General features: G+C 33.4%; 1 pseudogene; it reads left to right on the top strand.

The window, feature by feature from the left end:
* Positions 1-5,062: 5,062 nt before the first annotated feature.
* The window catches only part of LOC149426145 (neuropeptide CCHamide-1 receptor-like), a 197,672-nt pseudogene continuing 181,983 nt past the window's right edge, over positions 5,063-20,751 (top strand).

Consider the following 20,751-nt stretch of genomic DNA (forward strand, 5'->3'; position numbering starts at 1 on the left):
AAGTACGTACATAAAAATTTTACGCTAAATATAAAGTTAAAAATTAAAAGTATTATAAATATGTCAATGTCATCTTTTGTTCTAAAGGTGAAACTTTTTAGGCGTGTTCAGAAGTCAAAAAATTTGAACGCTCGTTGATCGTAGATTTGATGGCAAATCACATTAATGCTACGTGTGTTGAAATACCCCATCCCTAAAACTCCCTCGTATACAATGTAACTAGAAATAATGCTTTTTAGATCCGAATAAGAACGAAAAAAAAATGAAAATTTGCACTAAGCTCTCATGCCTCTGGCATATTTTGTAATAATCATAAGGTCCGAGTATTTCCGCTATACAAATAAATGGAATACTTCTGAATGTATCCGTAAACTAAGAATTATTTTCGAAAGATGTATTCAAATATTATTATTTGAACTATTAAAATTATACATACAAACGCAAAAAAATAGTTAAATGGCTTTAAATTCAGGTTTTATGTAACTAAAATTACTAATAACAAAAAATATATTTAAAAAAATATTAAACAAAAATGTTAACGTAACTATTTTTTTTAAAGTTTTCAATAAAAATTCATTGGTTTCATAAAGGTGAAAAATTTTCAAATTCTTCCGTGGTTAACTTCTAGAATTGAATATAAAGAATGGTGTTTTCTGTAACACCATGACAGTAAGAAAGGTACAATAATTTATATGAGACCTGTAAGAGTTAAGTTAGTAAAAGCGAACAAATTAGCCTGAGGGGTTAGTGACACAAATTGTCAAAAAAATCCATTTTTTACATAAAAATATACTAATTACGGTTGTCAGTAACTTTGGTTCCACGAACTCGAATTTGCTTTTAATTTAAGGGTATTTTTCAAAGTTGAAACTGATTCTGTAAAGAATTCAGATAAGCGCTAAAGTACCTACCTATAATATAGAATTTTAAAAATATATATATGTTATCATCTTCAAAATTTGAACTGATTTGTCAAGAATTCAGACAATCTGTGGTTTTTACTGGTTTTTCCCCCACTAAATTTAAAATTAAACAATATAATTTTGAATGTGATGTAGATACGTAACATCCTGTAATTTAAAAATTAATATTTTTTATATTTTCAGTAAATAATAATAAATGTATATTTTATGAATTTATGCCACTGTTCTTGCAATAATTGGTGATGTAATGGTCAGCATAGTTGCCTCCCATGCAGTTGATCGGGTTTCAATTCCTGACCGAATTATTTTTATCTATTTTTTATAAATTTTACATCCCGTGATTTTTCATGTGCCTGTGTTGATTTTATCGTGATGTCGTTATAATAGAGGGGGTTAGAGACAATGTCAAGTGTGTCAAGAAATCTGCCGCGGATTTGCTAGCGGTTAGGTAGTTGCCTCGATTTTATGGTATTTTGAACATTAAAAAATGCTCCTAGCATACTGAAATATATTTTATTCGCTTGGCAAGGAAATAACTAATACAAAAATTATTCTACTTTATCGTTTAGTCACTTAGATGTATGTTTATTTTATCTTTGAAAACCTTGTCGCAAAATTCAACGTCATTATAAATTCGTTTTTCAAATGTCACAGTACTCTACCTACGTATTTATTTACAGGAAAACCTCACATACATTAACGATTTTAGGCTTTCTAAGACAAATGTATTGGCAACACAAAACAATATTTTGTATAAAGTTTTTTTTTACATTATAAATAATAAACTTCTAAACTATACAAATAGAATGTTACGACAGATTTTCACATAAATATTAAATTACAACAAAAAACTAAGGCTCCAGGTATCTGTGGGCTAAAATATTTACAAAAATTAAAAATTGTAAATATTGCATAAATAATAAAATAAGATATAAGAACACAAGTACATGATAATAAAAAAAAAACAAATTATCCTATCTACACTAACAACAGCAATAATCACTAATATATACCTACAACTAAACTGCATTTTTTATGCGACTGAACAGGATTCATAGCAACAACATGATAACTTGCATTACATTATTTAAAATTATTCATTATTCAATATTAGCTAGGATATATATATATGTATATTTTAATGTTCTTGAATTACACGAAAATATGTCAAAATCATTAAAATTCTTATTTATAAAGATTCACGCTCTGATTATAAAAGCGTTTTGTCTTTTATGAGTAGAGAAGTTATGAATATGAAGTATGAAGATGAAAAATTGATTTATCTCTAGTTTAAGAGCTTGGGAAATTAATCTCAGACAAAAGGGGCGAATAATCAAAAAAGCCATTAATAATTTAATAGAGATATAGTAAATGGATTTAGTCCATAATAGTCCACCGAGCTTTTTATGCCATGATTACCAACCAATATTTGTCTTAAAATTTAAATGATGGACTAATTTTCTTTGGAAGTTTTGAATGCGCATTATGTTAATATTATATTAAGGTTTCGATATGAGAGAAGGAAATTCAAGATGACGGAAAACATTGGACAAATATAATGTTTTAAGTGTTTGAATATTATCTAATTCTCTTCCAACACGGAATAAGAATGATAACATTCTAAGTGTACTTATACATTTGCGAACCAAAACGCGAACCTACCACAAATTACGGGAAAGGACCAAATCAACTGCAAGCGGCGTTTCGTGCCATTTGCGGTTGCTTCTTTTCTTTTCCATGAGTAGTATTAGGGTTTTCTTCACAATCATATCACTATGTGCCTCAAATGTATGTTTACTTTTAAGCAGAACACTTAGGTCACGATTTATTAAATTTAATTATTTGAACACTATATTTCATTACAAAAATTACATATTGCTCATCTTACTTGGTGTGTAATGCCTGTGATGATATGACAATTTACAGAGTGGTTGTTAACTGGGTTTTTGTTTATTATTATTAATTGGTGTAATTTAATTAATTGACTAGCTAAACTTAATGCTATGCTCCAATTTAATTTTTTTTTTATAGTGAAGGTATTAACAAAATTAAGAGGTGTTCATGATAATATAGTAGTCATTAAGCCTGTGCAGATCTTGTAGAATTTGCATGGCAGTCAATAATAGAATTAAAAGGAAAGAATATTTTCATATCATGGGCGAAAAGTAGAACATTTGCATATTTAAAGCATTTTATAATGTCATTGATGAAATTTGTAAACAACAATGGTCCCAGATGAGATCCTTGGGGCACACCTGAAGTATATTTACAATATAAGAGATGAAACCATTAATTATTACTCCTTGAGTGCGCCAATTAAGATCGGAGACTAGCCATCGATACAGATCTTTGTGAATTCCCAGTGCTGGTAGTTTAGATAAAAGAAGACTGTGATCAATTTTATCAAAAGGTTTCGAGAAGTCTTTATAGATTTCGTCAACTTGGATTTGATCATCCATTAAAATAGAAATATTTTCGATGAAATCTGTAAAATTAGTGAAAACTTTCTTTTTTCATGAATCCATGTTGGTTTGCAACTACTCCAGACTGGATAAGTCATATAGTTGTTTAGGAATATTTGTTTCAAATATCTTACTGAAAATTTGTAATTTATATATTTGTAATTTGATAGTTCCGAACATCATTTTTAGTCCCAGACTTAAATACTGGTGTAATCAGAGAACATTTCAAACGCCGGAAAGGCACCTTATCCCAATGAGAATTGAAAGAACAATAATAGGGGCTTAGAGATTAAAATATTTTAAAATGTTCGATCAATAAACTCCCTTTATATTTTAAGGAAGCTAAAAGTCTTTCGTGGGTTATCTCTCCATCTTGTGAACTCTATACGTACATATTAATATTATTATAGTAGTCTCAGAATAGATATTCACTGTAAAAATATAAAATGTAAAATTTAGTTGCTAAATAAAAAATACTTCATAAAACACACACACACATTCCGTATTTTTCTTCTAAATATATTTAAGGCATTCACAGCGGGTATTGTGATTGTCACATAAACTTGCCTGAGGTATGTTACCCTTAAATCCGCCAAGGCAAAAAAGGTGGAAGTAGACTTACGAGAGTTTTTTTCAAATTCCAATTCTTTGCATATTGCAATCCTTTAACCCTGTAAGGGGTTATTCTTTCAAGTAAAAGCTTACTGGAAAATGACGCATCTACATTGTTTTTATCCAATACACAATTTCGTTGCTGTTCAATTAGAATCTTCGCTAAGGAACTAAAAATATTCCATTCACGGAAAAAATAATTAAATGGTTTACCACACTAAACCAAATCAAAACTACATTCTTGAAACTACATTAATTAAACTATTTGAATACTGAAATCCTGAAGCCATTAACGCGCGCCACACGCTTTATTTCTACATTCATAAACACATACTTCACCATTTGTCCTGATGATGAATATTGTAAATCTGTCACAGTAATCCAAAAATTAATCACTATGAAACAGATAAATAATCACTGGAGACATTAAAAATCACACTCAAACTAAAAATGCGGGAATTGAATCCAGGACATCTGCCTTGCCGGGGCATTACTCGGACCACTGATTTATTTCGACCATATCAACATCCTTCATTTTTAACTCTGACATACTTCAAACTAACTTACAGTCTTTTCATTTTCACAACGCATATTTTTGGCTGCTATTTTTATGAATGATTGCAAGATTTTACCTGAATTAAATTGAAATCCAGATAGCATCTTGGAATAATATATCCACTTTTATTTTAATATGCGACGTCTGTTGACTTTTTTAAAAGTCTACGATAAATATGCTATATTTTTACAGTGGAATAATTTATTGAGTAAAACCTCAAATAGAAAATAAAACGTGGGAAACGTTTTGATTTAGGTTAGTCAATTTTTAACATAAAATATTTTCATGTAAAGATTTGTTGTTCCTAAATCAAGTGAGCTTATTTATATTTCAGGTTCATATCAACTACTATGTTAAAAGTGAAAATAAATAAATACTTAAATATAAAAGCAAGTTCTTCAATACTCGAACAAGAAAGTGGTTTTTAAAATTAAAACATGTGCACTGCAAAATAAATTAAATTTGGTGAAATTTAAGTGAATTAAAACCGCGTTGAGTATCTTGTAATGATGAATCGTTCTGTCAAGAATAACACCACGGCTGAGTTGATTTCCTCGTCCTCCAGTTCGAAGCTCCAGGAGAGCTTCTGGCGCAACACGGACGACTACCTGTACGACAATGAATCCATGTCCGTGGTGCTGGACTACACACCCTACTCCGAGCGGCCGGAGACCTACATCGTGCCGGTCGTGTTCGCCATCATCTTCGTGGTGGGCGTGCTGGGCAACGGCACGCTCGTGGTCGTGTTTATCAGGCACAGGGCTATGCGGAACATTCCGAACATGTGAGTATTTCCAACCCTCATTTTACCCATGATCATTAAAGTGATTTAAACTAAGTTTTTTTTAACAAGTATTCCATGATTACGAACAACCACGAAAAAGTGACCGAATTGGCTTTAGCTAACCTGCTCATTTTGAGTAAGTTTTGAGACAAAAAGTTGACTACTACCTCCAGATGGTTTGTGTCTGGGGTGAGGCCAACCTGGTCAGTTTCAACGTTTCAAAATCCCAAGCATGACTAATTTCGCTCAGTGACAGTCTGGTGCAATTTTATGGAAGCACCCACCCCAATAAAGTATCGCTTGAATTGCTTGGAGTAAGTATATCAGACCGGCTCAAGTATCGGGGTTTATATAGAAACCCGAGTAAGTCTGGCTTCCTAAAAATTGGGCGTCTTGTGTAGGGCTAGCAGATTTTTAGATAGTGACCAGCTGCTAATCAAATACAAATCTAAAGTACGCCCAGCAAATGAATTTAGGAGCCACCTCTTGGCTCGAGCCCCACGATACATGATAAACCTACTTGATTCTGTGCAAGGGAGAATCGGAACGTTGCTTGAAATGGCTTTAGCCGTGTTTGGTTACCAGATCTGAATAGTGAGATATTCCCCACCTTCTTCTTCCTCAACTTATTTTCCTCCCCGCTACCTTTCGCCTTACAAAATACCCTAATTAGAGATGCCATAGTCTTACTGGCTTCAGATGGTTGGGAACAGTTAGGGCTCTTATGCGGCATTCACAAAAAAATGTGTATGCAATGATAAGACTAAGTTAGCAGAAGAATTGAACAAGCCACGGCCGGGCGAGATCCCGACGCGTTGGTTAACTCCGATACTAACGGGTTAATTAAGCATAATATTTCCAATACATATCATAAGACTGAACTGTCAATAAACTTTCATGATTATGCCTTCTCGTCAATAGTGGAAACAATGCCAAATTAGTACAGCGTCTTATCATAAATAATGAGAAAAGTTTATTGGTAATTATCATCAATATCTGACAATGTCTTGAATGGAAATTTCACAAAGGGAAATAATTTTTTTTAAATGCTTTGGTTTATTTTATTAATAGGTAGATTTCCTTTAAGTAGACTATGAGTTCATCACAGTTTAATTTGTTTGGAAATGGTAAAAATAATTTTATAAGAACTTTTTAAACCTTATTTTTTAACAATAAAATACATATCTTGTATGATTTTCCCCATTTCGTTAGCTTTCTTATCTAATTTTTCTTTTACCAATCGCTTTGTCTCAATTACCCCATCTCACTTTGCGTTACTTTCACTCTATAAACCCTTAATGTTTTAGTTATCCGTGCTTCTCATCCAAGCCTAGGGCAAGTTTTACTTTGAGAGATCATTAATAAAAACCCATAATCCCTCAGGCCTCTGGCACATTCTTTCAGAAGGTCAGAGCATTTCGGATTTGCAATAAAAATCACGTACGCTTTTAAGTTTTATTATTAGAAATACACATATTATATTGAATGTAAACGTATTATATATTTTTTAAATGATTCACCTTATATTAGACAAGTCTTATATTTTCACCTCACTTTTTTCATTTCATGTAAAATTAATAAGTAAAAAATTACAAAATTTAATTATTTTTTTTCAAATCGTCACCTCATTTTTTTTTCGTTTTTAGTTTTTTTTAATTTTTATTTCAGATATTAATATATTAGAATCAAAAAATACTACGCTTTATAAACCACCCCTTAATATAATCTATGCATAATACAGTTAGAGATATAGTATAATACAAGATAGTATTTCTCACCATGACAGCAAAAGAGATAATGATTTCTATGAGACCCATATGAAGTGGTTGTCAAATTTATTAAAACGCTCCCTCATTCATTTCAATATAGAAAAAAGGAAACGTAGTTAGATAATGCTACCTTCTCGCAAAGAAAATTGTTTGCCTACACTAATTACATGAACCTTTCTTTGCTCTATTAAACCATTTTTCATTACATTCTTTTTCTTTTGAGATCAGTAGGGAGAATGGATTTAACGGAACACCTTAGATCCAACGAATTTTTAATTGAACACCGCTATGCAGAACAAAGCTGGCCAACAGCAATCTCACATTGAAACCTTTTTAATATATATAATTTAGTTTACTCAATACAACATTTTAAGAATGTCCCTTAAGCTTTTTTAATTTGAAAAATCATTTGTACGTGTTGAAGAAAATTCACATTGATTTCGAAGCATTCAAAACACATAAATGATTTTTTTATTGAAGTTATGCCTATAATAGAAAGGGAAGTATTTAAAAAATCAAACATGATCAATGGTTCCGTCCACATGACGCCTGCACAAGGCACTGAGCGTGTGTAAGCTTCGAATTTAGTAACTTATTGCGCTGCGTATTGTGCGAGCGCGATCTGAATGGGAAAAAATCATTTGATATTTCAACGCATGATTTTGAACAACGCATAATTTTCTCAATGTGGTCTCTTGTCAAGTTTATATTCATTGTAATTTTCGAAATTGGTCGAGTTGGTTGAGACCAGGGAGATATTGGGTTTGATTTTTTTGATTTGAGATCATTAACTTTTTACTTTTCTGCATCTTGTACAGTTTTGTGCTTCATTTAGATGTATTAGTAATATTTTCTTCTTCCATCATATATTTTACATATAATTTTATTACCTAGATCCATTCTGCAGAGCGGTGTTCAGTACAAAGGGCCTTGGTAATATAAGAAATTTATTCAATAATTGGGGCTTTCATTTACCTAACGCTGGTAACTCTATCCCAATCTAATCCCCGAGTGAAATCAATTTAAATTCAGTCTTGCCATTTCAAAGTCACGCGAAAGGTCTTTTAAAAAATAAACATTTTAGTTGGCACATGGCGAACGTTACTGTGTTCTGCTTTTTTAGTCCACTTTTCCTAAGCTTCAATTCTGGTGTATTTTAAAATTCTTACAATCAATGGCCTTTATTTAAATTCATTTTTGATATTATATGATAATACGTTCTTTAAAATTAGTGTATGAAAATAAATTATTGATTGCTTTGTCGTTTAATTCTTAGAACTTAATTTTTATAAAAATTTAATGTACCTTAATCAAATTTTATAACGTTATAAAATACTTGTAATTGGTATATAATCCCCATTCTTCTTCATTAGATGTATATATGTCAAAAACTGTATCAGTAGAGCATATAAAAAAACGATAATTCTATTATTCTATGTAGTGATTATAATTTACCAAAAATACTGCAGCTCAATGTCAATCAAGGTGTTAAAACTCTCAGTATTACAATTTCTATATAAGCTTACACAATAGTAAATTTATTGGCATATATGAATATGTTTCAATTAAATACTGTTAATAACTATCTTGGTTCTTGTCTGGAACTGATTTTCACTATTTTGCCTACTACCCAGTGTTCATGTCAGCGAAGCTACTGACTATTGATAATTATCATCCATCTTTGTCTATAAGCATTACTAACTTGTGCAGGGTTAACAATTTAAAACCAAACATTTCTTATCGCTACAAATTTTATGACAGAGACTGGTAGCATGGATAAACATCTTGAATCTCCCTTTGGAATACGAACATTAAAGAAGCTGTATTTAAATTTAATTAATGTTTATTCCATGCAATGGATTTGTGTATTCCCAGGTGAATTAACTCCCAACCAAAGTATGCTAAATGGTTCAGCATTAAAGTAAAACAATTGATATTTGAAAAAAAAAATCTATTAGCTATTTAAAGTGACTGGCAACTTAATGCTCTATCAGAAATTTTCTCGTTTCGGAGAATTGCCTAAAATTGAATAAGCCAACTGCTATAAATCCTTTATTGAAGTTACCGAGACAAAGATAAATCTCAAATCTAAACAATTTTAGCAATTTGTTTTCCAAAAGCGAGCTGGTAATGATCTCCCTAGAAGTATGTTTTATAGTGAAACTCGTGCTACCAATGGTCTAGACATTGCTAACCTTTTAACTTAGCACTTCTCCACTGTCTACTCTGTTGATACCTCGTCTATCATTTCTCCACTTAACTGTTTTATTTAAACTTATTTATTTCAAAATGATAAAACATTTAACTAAAATTAAAACAGTATGCAAAACATTTTTTTTTCTTATTTTTTCTACATTTCTTTAAGGTGAGCTCCAGGAGCTTATGTTTATGGATGGACTATTTACATCCAAAAAGAAAATTATGCTTAATAGGCGATGTGTAAAGAATATTCAAAGACTTGTTAAATAACTACAAACGTGATTCAACATGTAAATAAAAATAATTAACTTCTATACACGCAATTTTAGAGAATTTGTTTTAGAAAATATAAAACAATAGCCAAAGTTTTTCATAATTTTTTTTTAAATGCTAGATAGTATTGTGGCGTCGAGAAAAATCTAGATTAAATAATTAATAATAAACCGCTCGACCTTCTTAGTACCTACTCCCGAATTATGTACCTGCAGTCCAAACCGCAACGTAAACAAAGTAATCTACGTACTACAAGACCTACTTGTCTAACGACAACAATAATATCGCAAGTCGGTCTTACACATTACGAGAACTCGCCAGAAGGTTCGAGTCTACGGCCTATGCATAATTGCCGCGCTATCGAAGGTTCCTGAAACATACAGTCTGTGCGAGTGCCTAGGATTTAGTTGCCATCCACCTACCTACTGCCGCCGTCGGCCGTGTAGTATAAATATGCCCGAAGCAGCGAGTCAGTCAGTCAGTCATCTATCAGCCGTCAGTTAAATCAACGAGTGATAACCGCGCTCCTCTTACTAGCGCGAAGGACAACGTACCCGGCTTCGCCCGTACCATCGTGGACTATATCGGGACATCATCTTAGCGCCTTGTCCAGATCGCCGTTCCTGGCAAGCGCTACTCGGATTACAAGCGCCCTGGTTCCAGTGTCTCTGACCAGCGCTTCTTCCACGCCATCATGACCATCACGAGGACACGCAGCATCCTCACTGGTCACACCGTTCCCGTTCAACCGCCTACAAGGTCCGCCGCACCTTCGGCCGTCTCGTCAGCACTGGAGTGCCTGAAGACCTACGTTCTTCGCCAGTGCCTGACCTTCATCGAGTCCCGGTCACCAGCGCCCGGCGTCGACTCACTGACCCGCGCTTGACCTGCCATCACAGCCAGCATCCGGTGTATTCTTCTGTCCAGCGTCAACTCTCGTTACGGCTACACTGACTCACCAATAAACACAGTGAACTTCACGACACGCCTTTTATTTCGTGCCTTCACCATTTGATCCCCAAAGTATGGATTAAGTTAACATTTATTAATGGTACAATATGTCACTATCCAATGTCAGTGAGTTTTCTCTAAAACATTGCACTTGCCTTACTGGATACTTTCTATCACAGTTCGATACAGATCGTGGCCACTATTACCTCAAGGTTAACCCTGTGGTGTTTTCCATCTTCTCGCCATTCTTTTATTTGTTTAAAACAATATAAAATTTTCTTCTCTCTTGGCTATGGCCGATATTTAATTTTTTTCTTTTAAGGCTTTGCATATGTGTTCGCAAGGATGGGAAATTCCTCCCCTACAACACATAAACCTCCATGAAAATTGGACCCTTAATTTCTTTGATATCTACAGAAAGCTATTTAAAGCTCTCTTGTACTACGTATCTTTATAGACATATGTACTTGACTAATTAATACGTTATTTACGATCTTGAACGCAAGTATTTTCGTATTTACATTGTAATTAAATTCCATCAAACGTTGTGTAATTTTTTGATTTATGATATAGGATTTTAATTACCTTCATTTTTGTGGTAACCCTCTTGGTTCTGATCGAGGCGTTGAGTTTCAAAATTGAATTGGTCTTTCCATTGCAAACCTAGACATAAATGAATTCTCTGAATGAGCTAACTTTCCTATTGTAATTATTCTGATTCCCTGCACCCTAACAAAGTCGTATTTAAACGCTGATAAAAGATATTATACATGTTTATTTGAACAGGTGATTAAATATAACTCAAATGGTTAATTGTTAGTAAATTTGATTTTGGTAAACTCTTGTGTCTGTTTGGCGCCACTCCTTTATGATTCTGCTGCTATAAGGTACATGTAAAGATTGATTTAGTAGGTTAATGTAATTAGTTAATTGCATATTTGACGAACTCGGAATAGCCCATTTGCTGGCATAATTTGGCTCCTAACCTCCTACAAGTAAACGAGATGATCGTGAGTCAACGAGAAATTCGCACAATCTTTTGACACGGTTCTTTGATTGATACCTAAGTTATCGCGTCCCAAAAAACCTTCCACGTCATCATGCACTGCCTTCAAGTTTCCCCTCGGGTCCCGATACCCCCAAATTCCGACCCCTCCTTGGACTACAATTTACTTAGGGCGAACCGGTTTCGTCCTATATACAATCATATACTCACGGTTGGTGTGGACTTACGGGTCGTGAATCCTCATTCCACGTCTAAGAGAAAATGCGAGAATGGTCCAGAAGACCTAAAATGCAAGCTGTATGCAGGTCCGCATCCTCCAGTAAACAGTACATAAGAAGATATATATGTATACATACGTTTTTGGGAAAGGTTTATAACTTGCAATACAAGGCTATTTACCTCGCATCCCAAGCTCGGATCTCGTGCCAAGAACTCTGCGAAGCTCTAGGTTTGGTAACCGAATAAATACGTAAGAATAGGGTGATACTAATAAATACTAGTAAAATAAGATCTTATTGATAGTTTGTTTTGGAGAGCTATCGAACTCCAGGCTTTTGTTTGTTTGGTTTTGACGTTTTTATTTAAGAGAATCGCCATCTCTATTTGGTTTGGTTAATGGTCTTGTTGTAGGATCGACCACTGCCTCCTATCTGATGAACTGTATTTTCTTTCCCCAGGATTCAACACTAGATTTAGTTCATCCTATCCCGTGATTTTTCAACTGTTTCATGTAATTGATTGCCACATAAGAGGGTACACGACTCTCAACTGTCTCAGGCAACTGATGGGGGTCTGTATGAGCACCCAATCAATAATATTCAAATGTTTCGTATAATTATTCGATATAAATCTTACTAACCCGTGATTTTTCAATTGTCGATTGTGAATGATAGGTATTTGTAAGCACGTAGCTTCCAGCTGTTTCAGGTAACTAATAAAAATCTATGCGACTATCTAATCAATGGTATTCAAATGTTTCATGTAATTATGCGATATAAATCTTGCTAAACCGTGATTTTCAATTGTTGTTTGTGAATGATAGGTATTTGTGAATACTCAAAAGATCGCTGCACATTGTACAATGACATCCTGGTAATTATCTAGTGGCGGCCAAGGAAATATTTCTACTTCTCCTCGTAATTCAGTTATGTTACCTTTTTTTGTGCATAGTTAATTAAAATATTTTTAATTCCTTTTTTGAAGTTAAACTATTTATTTCATTTTCCGAATTTAGTAAATTTACTAGAGGTTAAATAGAGAATAAATATAATTTTATATATATTAGTGCACATATCTCGATTGTCAAAATATGTTAAATAAGAGTACATATATTAACAAATAAATATAAGATATATGATTATATATAGACTTGAATATTAATAAATACATATTTTCTTTTCCAATTATATAGATATGTCCTCGGGTAGGTATTAAAATAGCTACCATTTCGATGCTTCGATTAATAAATAAAATACATATATATAATTACATTACTCATTTATTTATTCTTTATATACAATATATTATTTTATATTTATATATATATATATATATATATATATATATATATACAAATACACAATATACATATTTTAATGTGTAATTCTTTGTTTTGTTGTTTTTAATAATTTAATTGATATACCATAATCAGCTGTGCCTCCTCACTCCTTAGGCCTGAAAATTATTTATAAAAGGAAAACTTACCCCCTTCAAGATTTTTCCGGTTGGGTGCCACACAACAAAATCTTTTCAAAGAAAACCCTACCTAATTAACTGTATTTTCCAACTAATTTCAAAATAAATCTTTTCGACTATTTATTCCTATTTAATATTTTATTTCTTGCTTGATTCATATAAATTAGCTGATATTTAATATTTGTGATAAAGATGTGCCGGAAAACTATAAATTATTTAGTTCGAACTATTTTTCTGTTATTTTCACTCCTTTATAATTTTTTTTTTATATAAATTTATAAGAAAATTCATTCCGAATTGCGCAAACTTTTAATTATTTCGATTCTGAATAAATTAAATATCTGTTAAAACTTTCTTCTAAATTGCACTGGTTTCATCAATATTTTAACCTATCCACAATTAGTTTTTTTTTTTTGAACTGTTTCTTTTTGAACAAAAGGTTGGGCGTTTATTATTATTGAATCCTTTTTTGTTTTTGTGTTTCTTTTAAACTAAGATGAGGGTATTTACTATTAGTAATTTAAACAAAATTATAATCTATTTTTAAATATTAATTCGCGAACACGTTCACTCTTGATTAACGATAAAAACTCTCAATTAGATTTGAATGTTTTCACTTTGAATGAAATAATAATTTTTAAAATTTTAATTAATTCACAATTCACTTTTTAGCACTTCTCACTTTACACTTTTAAGCACTGAATTTAATATCTATCTTTTTTTAACACTGTTTGATTAAATTAAACAGACTTATTAAAATTTCACTGATTTTAGCACTTGTACTCTTTCCAAAATTATCCAAAAGTCAAAAACGAAAGTCCAGGGACTTATTCAAAATTTAACACTTAAAGATTTTTCACTGTTAATCCTACCAAAGAACGTAGTACTGCCACGTAACAACTTTTCAAATCTTCGGCGCGACCGTCCCAAAACTGGTGTGTACCTTTATTTTATACCCCTCTCAGGTTCCAAAAGGCGTATCTGAATTTCCTTTGATAATCAATTCTATCTTTTAACAACTCGCAAATCCGAACATCCCTGCCATTAATATCGATTGTGCTTCCATAAGATCTTCTGTCGTCCAGCTCTGGGCAGCGGTTAGTTTTTATCTTACGACTCTAAATCGATAGGGCCCGAATCGGGTAAGTCTGCGTTAATCGCCCAAGCTTCCTTTGTTCTCTGTTCGTACAAAATGTAGTTAAAATCTCATGATTTTGCGTTCCTTTTTTTTCTCAATTCGCGATAGGTCCGTCCTCAATAACATATATATAGATCTCAATTTTCTGCATCTCGTGCGAAAATTGATTAAATCCATGTCGAAATCTTTACTACGCATTTTTGAATTTCGATTTGTCTAAATTCTACTTAATTTTATTGTCACTTATATGAACTTTTCCATTTCCACCCGTACTTTCTCTCTTTATGTCGCAGATTTGAGTTTCCCCTTTTACTTTGAATTTTATATTATTCGCGACGTTTTCCTCCACAAATTTCTTCTTTATTCTTATGTTATTTCTCATAACTCTTTAACTAATTATTTTCCAAGTCGTATTTATTTATTTCACGGATAAATTTGAATTGTATCGCTTTTCTCCACTTGGATCATTCCTTATCACCGTTCTTTACCCTTTCTTTTATCTTTTCTCCACTTTTCCCGATGTGGTCTCCAGGAAAATTTCATACTTCATCTATTATTAATTAATATATAATTTTCCACACTTCTATGGGAGATATACCTAATTAGACTCTGGGATATCTGTCATTTTTATTGTTTTATTCAATCTCCGCCCAATTTTCTATCTTTGTCATACAAAATATCACATAAGTCATACGTCTGGACATCTGTTTACGTCTTGAATTTATGTACTACGGTCGTAAATTTAATTTAATTTTAGAGCCATTAGTTTTAATCTCTTTTGCCTTATCTAAATATCTCATAAGCCCAACGTTAAAGTTAATCGCTTTTCTAATGGCTTATCACCTTAACGTAAATAAGAATCATGTTCGAATTTTGATTGTTTATCCTCTGAAATACACATGAGACTGTCAACCTTTTATCTCATGTCACTTTTTCTGCAGTCTTGTGTAACTCTAATATCTGTCTACCCTGATAATCATGTAAAATGCCTACGTTTCCTGAATTTAATCTATCGCTATATGTTTAGTTTTATTGCCTTCCTCTGATACTCAATTTTCAAGTCCCTAGGACCTTTGTAGCAGCTCAAAATCTCTGTATTATCCTTCCATTCGGTCGCCGCACTTTTCTAAAATGTCTATTTTTTTGCGAGATTTTCATTCAAAATTGATTTACCAATATGTCTGCTTCATCTTAAATTGATAGCGATTAGTTTCCATTGTTTCCAAAACTCTCACCTCTCTTTAGTACGATTTTTATCGAACTTGACACCCTCCTTCTATCATAAATAATTGTACTACAGTTGAAAATTCTGCCAGTAATTTCCCTAAGTTTTTCCGCCCTCTCGTATACTATCACGTTTATAATTTTTTTTCATTGCATTTTTGTGTGTGTTGTTATATTTACAATTATTGTCCTATAACATTTACTATCGGTGAGTTACTCAATTAGTCATCGCCGCACAAGTCAGACGGCGAGCTAGATACTCTTATCATCCAGGGTGTGGATATATAATCGGTCTCCCAAATAAAACATATGCCTGTGTTACTATGTGTTTATTTTACAGGTAATACAGGTTATCAAACAGTTCTACAAAAGGTACATGGCTGTTTAAGGCCTAACGTGATACTTAGGCAATCTATTGACTCTAAGGGCTCTGATTGGCAAAGGTATAATAATAGCTCACGTGTAGATTACGGCGGATGCGGTGAGACGATGATGCTGATGCCATAGGCGGAATGCCTAGGCTGATGAAGAGCAGGAATACGACTCCTACAGGGCGGCGCATAAGCGGCGTGGGCGGCTGACGGCGAAAGGGCTGCAGCTATCGCTCAGGGCGAGGGCGGCACAGAAGCAGCCTGGAGCGGCCTGGGCCATTGTTGGGCGGCAGCTATCTCTCAGGGCGAAGGCGGCACAGAGGCGGCACCCAAGCAATGGGCGCGAGCTTGGGCGGCAGGCGGCCAAAGCCTGTCGTATGAACCCCGTGGGCGGCGGCGGGCGCACGGCCGCGGCCCAGGGATAGGACACAATCATATCCATGATGGTGTGGTCGGCTGAAGACTGTCCTGCCATGATAAACTGAGTCTATAGACGCGGCACATTATAAAACGAATGCACGCCGATCCATTATTACGGGCGCCTTTTGGCGGTAAAATGCTAATTACGAACTCGTCTCGAACATGTTGGTTGCTACGCGTCTGTCGGGGAACTGAAGCGTGGGTAGCTGGCCGCGAGTACTTGACCTGCGTTGGTCGCTCGCGGGGGGGGGCTTGTCCCACTCTTTGGCGCGTGCCCCATGCCCTTATAAGGACACGTTTTGCATCTTAGCCATATGATTGGTTGTAGGTACTTATAGGCCTACGTGACCAGTATCAGGTCGGAGACATCGCGGATGTACGTGTATGTATTGGTGTTCACCCGATTGTAGACATGCCGAGATGCGTATATACTAGTGTGTTTACACGCTCTGGGTGTATGATCGAATTCCGGCAACGCGTGAGCATATACTTAACTTTGCAGTTAGCTCTTGCAAGCTTTGTGCAAACATAACACTACCCTCCTTGTCGATGAAACAAGATCCCAGGCAACGTGGCTGAAGCAGGGCAACGTCCTCTTGTTTGCCGTACGAGAGGTACAAAGCTACCTCATTTCACAAAGATTTAAACACTCCCTAACGAGCCAAAACAAAAATTTAACTACCTGAGAGCCAAGTTGAACAATCCCTAACAAATACACTGAACAAGGGTTGCCAAACCTCTTTCAAAAATAATTGCAGAAATGATCTCCAAGGCGCGATACAAAACACGCTATGATTTACATACACAACTTTTTTCCAAACAAAAGAATACACATGGCCTTCTTCCCAACAGAAAAGAATACTCATCACCTTCTTTCCAAACAAAAATAATATACCTGGCTTCCTTTTTTTTCTCAAAAAAAAGACAATACCAAAACAACAAATGTAGCATACAATGTGGTATTACCGAATGGATGTACACAATTTACCACCAGGCCTACACTTTCCATCAAACCACAAAAGAAGAACAATTAACAATGTTCACAATTGTACAATGTTATACAAAATGATATTCTGGTTAGAGAATATTATACGCTTATGCGATTGACCAAAATCAACCCATATTTCGCGTTTTTTACAATGAAATTCTTAAACTAGACATGTTTCTTTTATACACAAAATTCCTGTTATGGAATGTGTACGCTGATTATATCATGCGATTGATCGAAATCAACCCATATTTGCGTCTTTAACAATGAAATTCTTGATACTATACAACACAAGTATCAATACACATGTTATGTTATTTCTTATTATCCATTGATAATTTTGAAAAACGGAAAACAACAAAAATTCTACTCAAGATTTTAACAATATATTCTCATTTAGTCATGGTTTGTCTGGTTGCTAATAATTCTTAGGCATATAGACCAATCCTCTCGTATCGCATATTGATTATACAGGTCAACGCTACCAAGACCTACCATGTAATTAATTATAAGGCTAATATTATCCTATGACATTTAACGATTTATTTCCTATAAACCGTACAGCGCTGTACCAGGTGTTAACAAGAAACACCAGCACGTCGTAACGAAAACGTTCGACAAAATTTTCAGAACACTCATAAAGTGTTCTCACCAAATGACCAGACAAAACCCAAAATGACCTTAAGTGCAATTATTAACCCAATTCATTGGTTAAGATTTAATAATGTCCCAAAATGACATAAATATGCAACCACCATTTGTCCTTAATGACCAACAATTTTAGATTTCCAAATCTAAGACATAATTACGTTATCTTTACAAAAACTATTTCTTCTTACCGGGTATATATTATAATTCATCTTCCTATGAGAACATACACACCACACTTGACATGGCGTAACACATATTACAATTACACAATTTTATTTCGTCTCAACTTTATGAAGGACTTTACACGCTGGTTTTTTTTTATTGATACCGAGGCAATCAAATACGTGTTTACAATTAAAAAAAAATTTACACCATAATTGACATGGCATAACATATAATACAAAAACACAATTTTATTTTGTCTCAACTTTATGAAGGACTTTACACGCTGGTTTTTTACCATATTGATACCGAGGCAATCAATTACGTGTTTACAAGAAATTACAATACACAACCCATAACTAATTAATAATTAGTTAGGGAACAATTACACAATTTTAATTTACAAACATATTACATACCACTCAACAACTACTGTGTGTGATAATTCAATCTCTGTTATATAAGACTTATTCGAGTCTTTTTAATTTAAAAATCGAGAACTACATAATCCGATTTCTAGAGATTGACTTCCTTAAAAATAACGACACGTATTCACTACGCAAGAAGGAGAAAAGAAAAAAAAATTCCAGAAAAAAACAAATAATTGGTATGTAACCAATTAAATACAAAAACATTTGACATAATTTTCTATATAAGAGAATGTCTGAACAAAAACCACATACGGGGTTTCTCATTTGAACTATACAATTTATAACACAAGATATTTGAGTTATATTTACAAAATGGGTTCCTAATCTACCACTGATAACTTTAAGTGATGAAGAACGAAATCATCACTTCAAAAGTACAGGACATTTCTTACGCCGTTTCCTGTCAACGAAAAGAAGATTATATATACAAATATAACCTTAATTTGTACTAAAAATTGGTATATATTCTTAGTACAATAATTCCACGAAATATAAATTAAGTTTATTTTTCGGTCCCGGGCAGGATATTGAATACTTAAGGCGGTTTTCTCCTTACTAACATAAAAAAAATTCCACTAAAACTTAAGGTTCTTGAATTTAACCCTCAATCAATGTAACGTGTCGTGTTTCGTAACGAAATATATACAAAAATGTATATTTTTAAATATAATTTTATATAACTTATGTAGTTATTTCATAACTACAATGTATTAACTTTTATTTCAATATAATTACTATTGTTATGAATGAATTTGATTTTTGCTATACGCTATTGCAAATCCAGTTAAAAAAAAATTACTATGTATTCCTACTAGAAGGTCTGCAAGCGTCCTTGACAGCCAACTTAATAGATAACAAACATCAAAGAAAAACAGCGTGGTTATTGTGTCAATCGGCACAAGATTCACTCAAAGGTTCATGACGCCCTTGAGTTTATACAAAACGAATGACACCAACCTCTATTATTCAGCTGATTCTATTAAAAAAAACGCGAACGAAATAGTATTCAATAATTATTACGTATTTTAAATACAAAAAAAACATATCATACAACTGCTTCGCGGCGAGCTTTGACAAATCTTTGTTATTATTATTATGCGTAAATATTGTCTGTTGCGACGCGGGAATAATAATTCTTTTGTCGGTATTTTAGACGTGAATTATTATGATATCTCAAGTTACTGCTCGTAGCGTGTTTTATATTTTCTACCAACAATTTATTTTCTGTGTAATATTTTTCTGTTGCGAGTTTTTATTCTGATCAATGATTTTATTTTCTGTAATATTACTTTTGCGGCAAGTTAATAATAATAATAATTCCCTTGACGGCATATTATTACCAGTGAAATTGTTAACGATATTTATTCTCAGACCGGATGAGCAAAGTGATTGTATTTGTAATGACCGCCGTTGCCTTTTCAAAATTTAAAATTCTATCAATATTGTGAGGATCCATGATTTAATAATGGGAACGACCGGTAAAGTCTATGGATCTTAATTTACAAACAACCAATACGATATTTATTAAGGAATGTGAATTAAACAATAACTGTATTTAATCCTATCGCAAATTGACACTTGGAAGTTCTTTATAGTATTTGAATTATTTCAACTTATTATAATGAAACAGATAAGCAAAGCTTAACCTGACAAAAAGAATCATTTCTATACGAAACAATTAAATTGCATTTCAAAATTGAAATAACACATCTATCTCTCGGAAACAACCACATTTAATATTTATTACGCCGTAATTCCTCGTTGGGTTTATTGCGTATTTAGAAATTGGAACTGCGCATTACGTACATGCGTAACCCGGCGAACAAAAGCGCGTAATACTACGTATGTGTACCGGTCGAAGGAACAAACACTCCCGAATCAGAATTTGAATTATGACACACAGCTGTGGGAAAAAAACATTAATATACAAGTGTACCATGTTAACACACAATACCAAGGCATAAATTAAATTGGGCCACCGACTATCCAGGTTGTTGCGCCAGTGTTATATTTACAATTATTGTCCTATAACATTTACTATCGGTGAGTTACTCAATTAGTCATCGCCGCACAAGTCAGACGGCGAGCTAGATACTCTTATCATCCAGGGTGTGGATATATAATCGGTCTCCCAAA

Source organism: Hesperophylax consimilis, chromosome 1 (assembly GCF_061612785.1).
Source record: "Hesperophylax consimilis isolate HC1 chromosome 1, BYU_Hcon_1.0, whole genome shotgun sequence".
NCBI classification, from domain to species: Eukaryota; Metazoa; Arthropoda; class Insecta; order Trichoptera; family Limnephilidae; genus Hesperophylax; species Hesperophylax consimilis.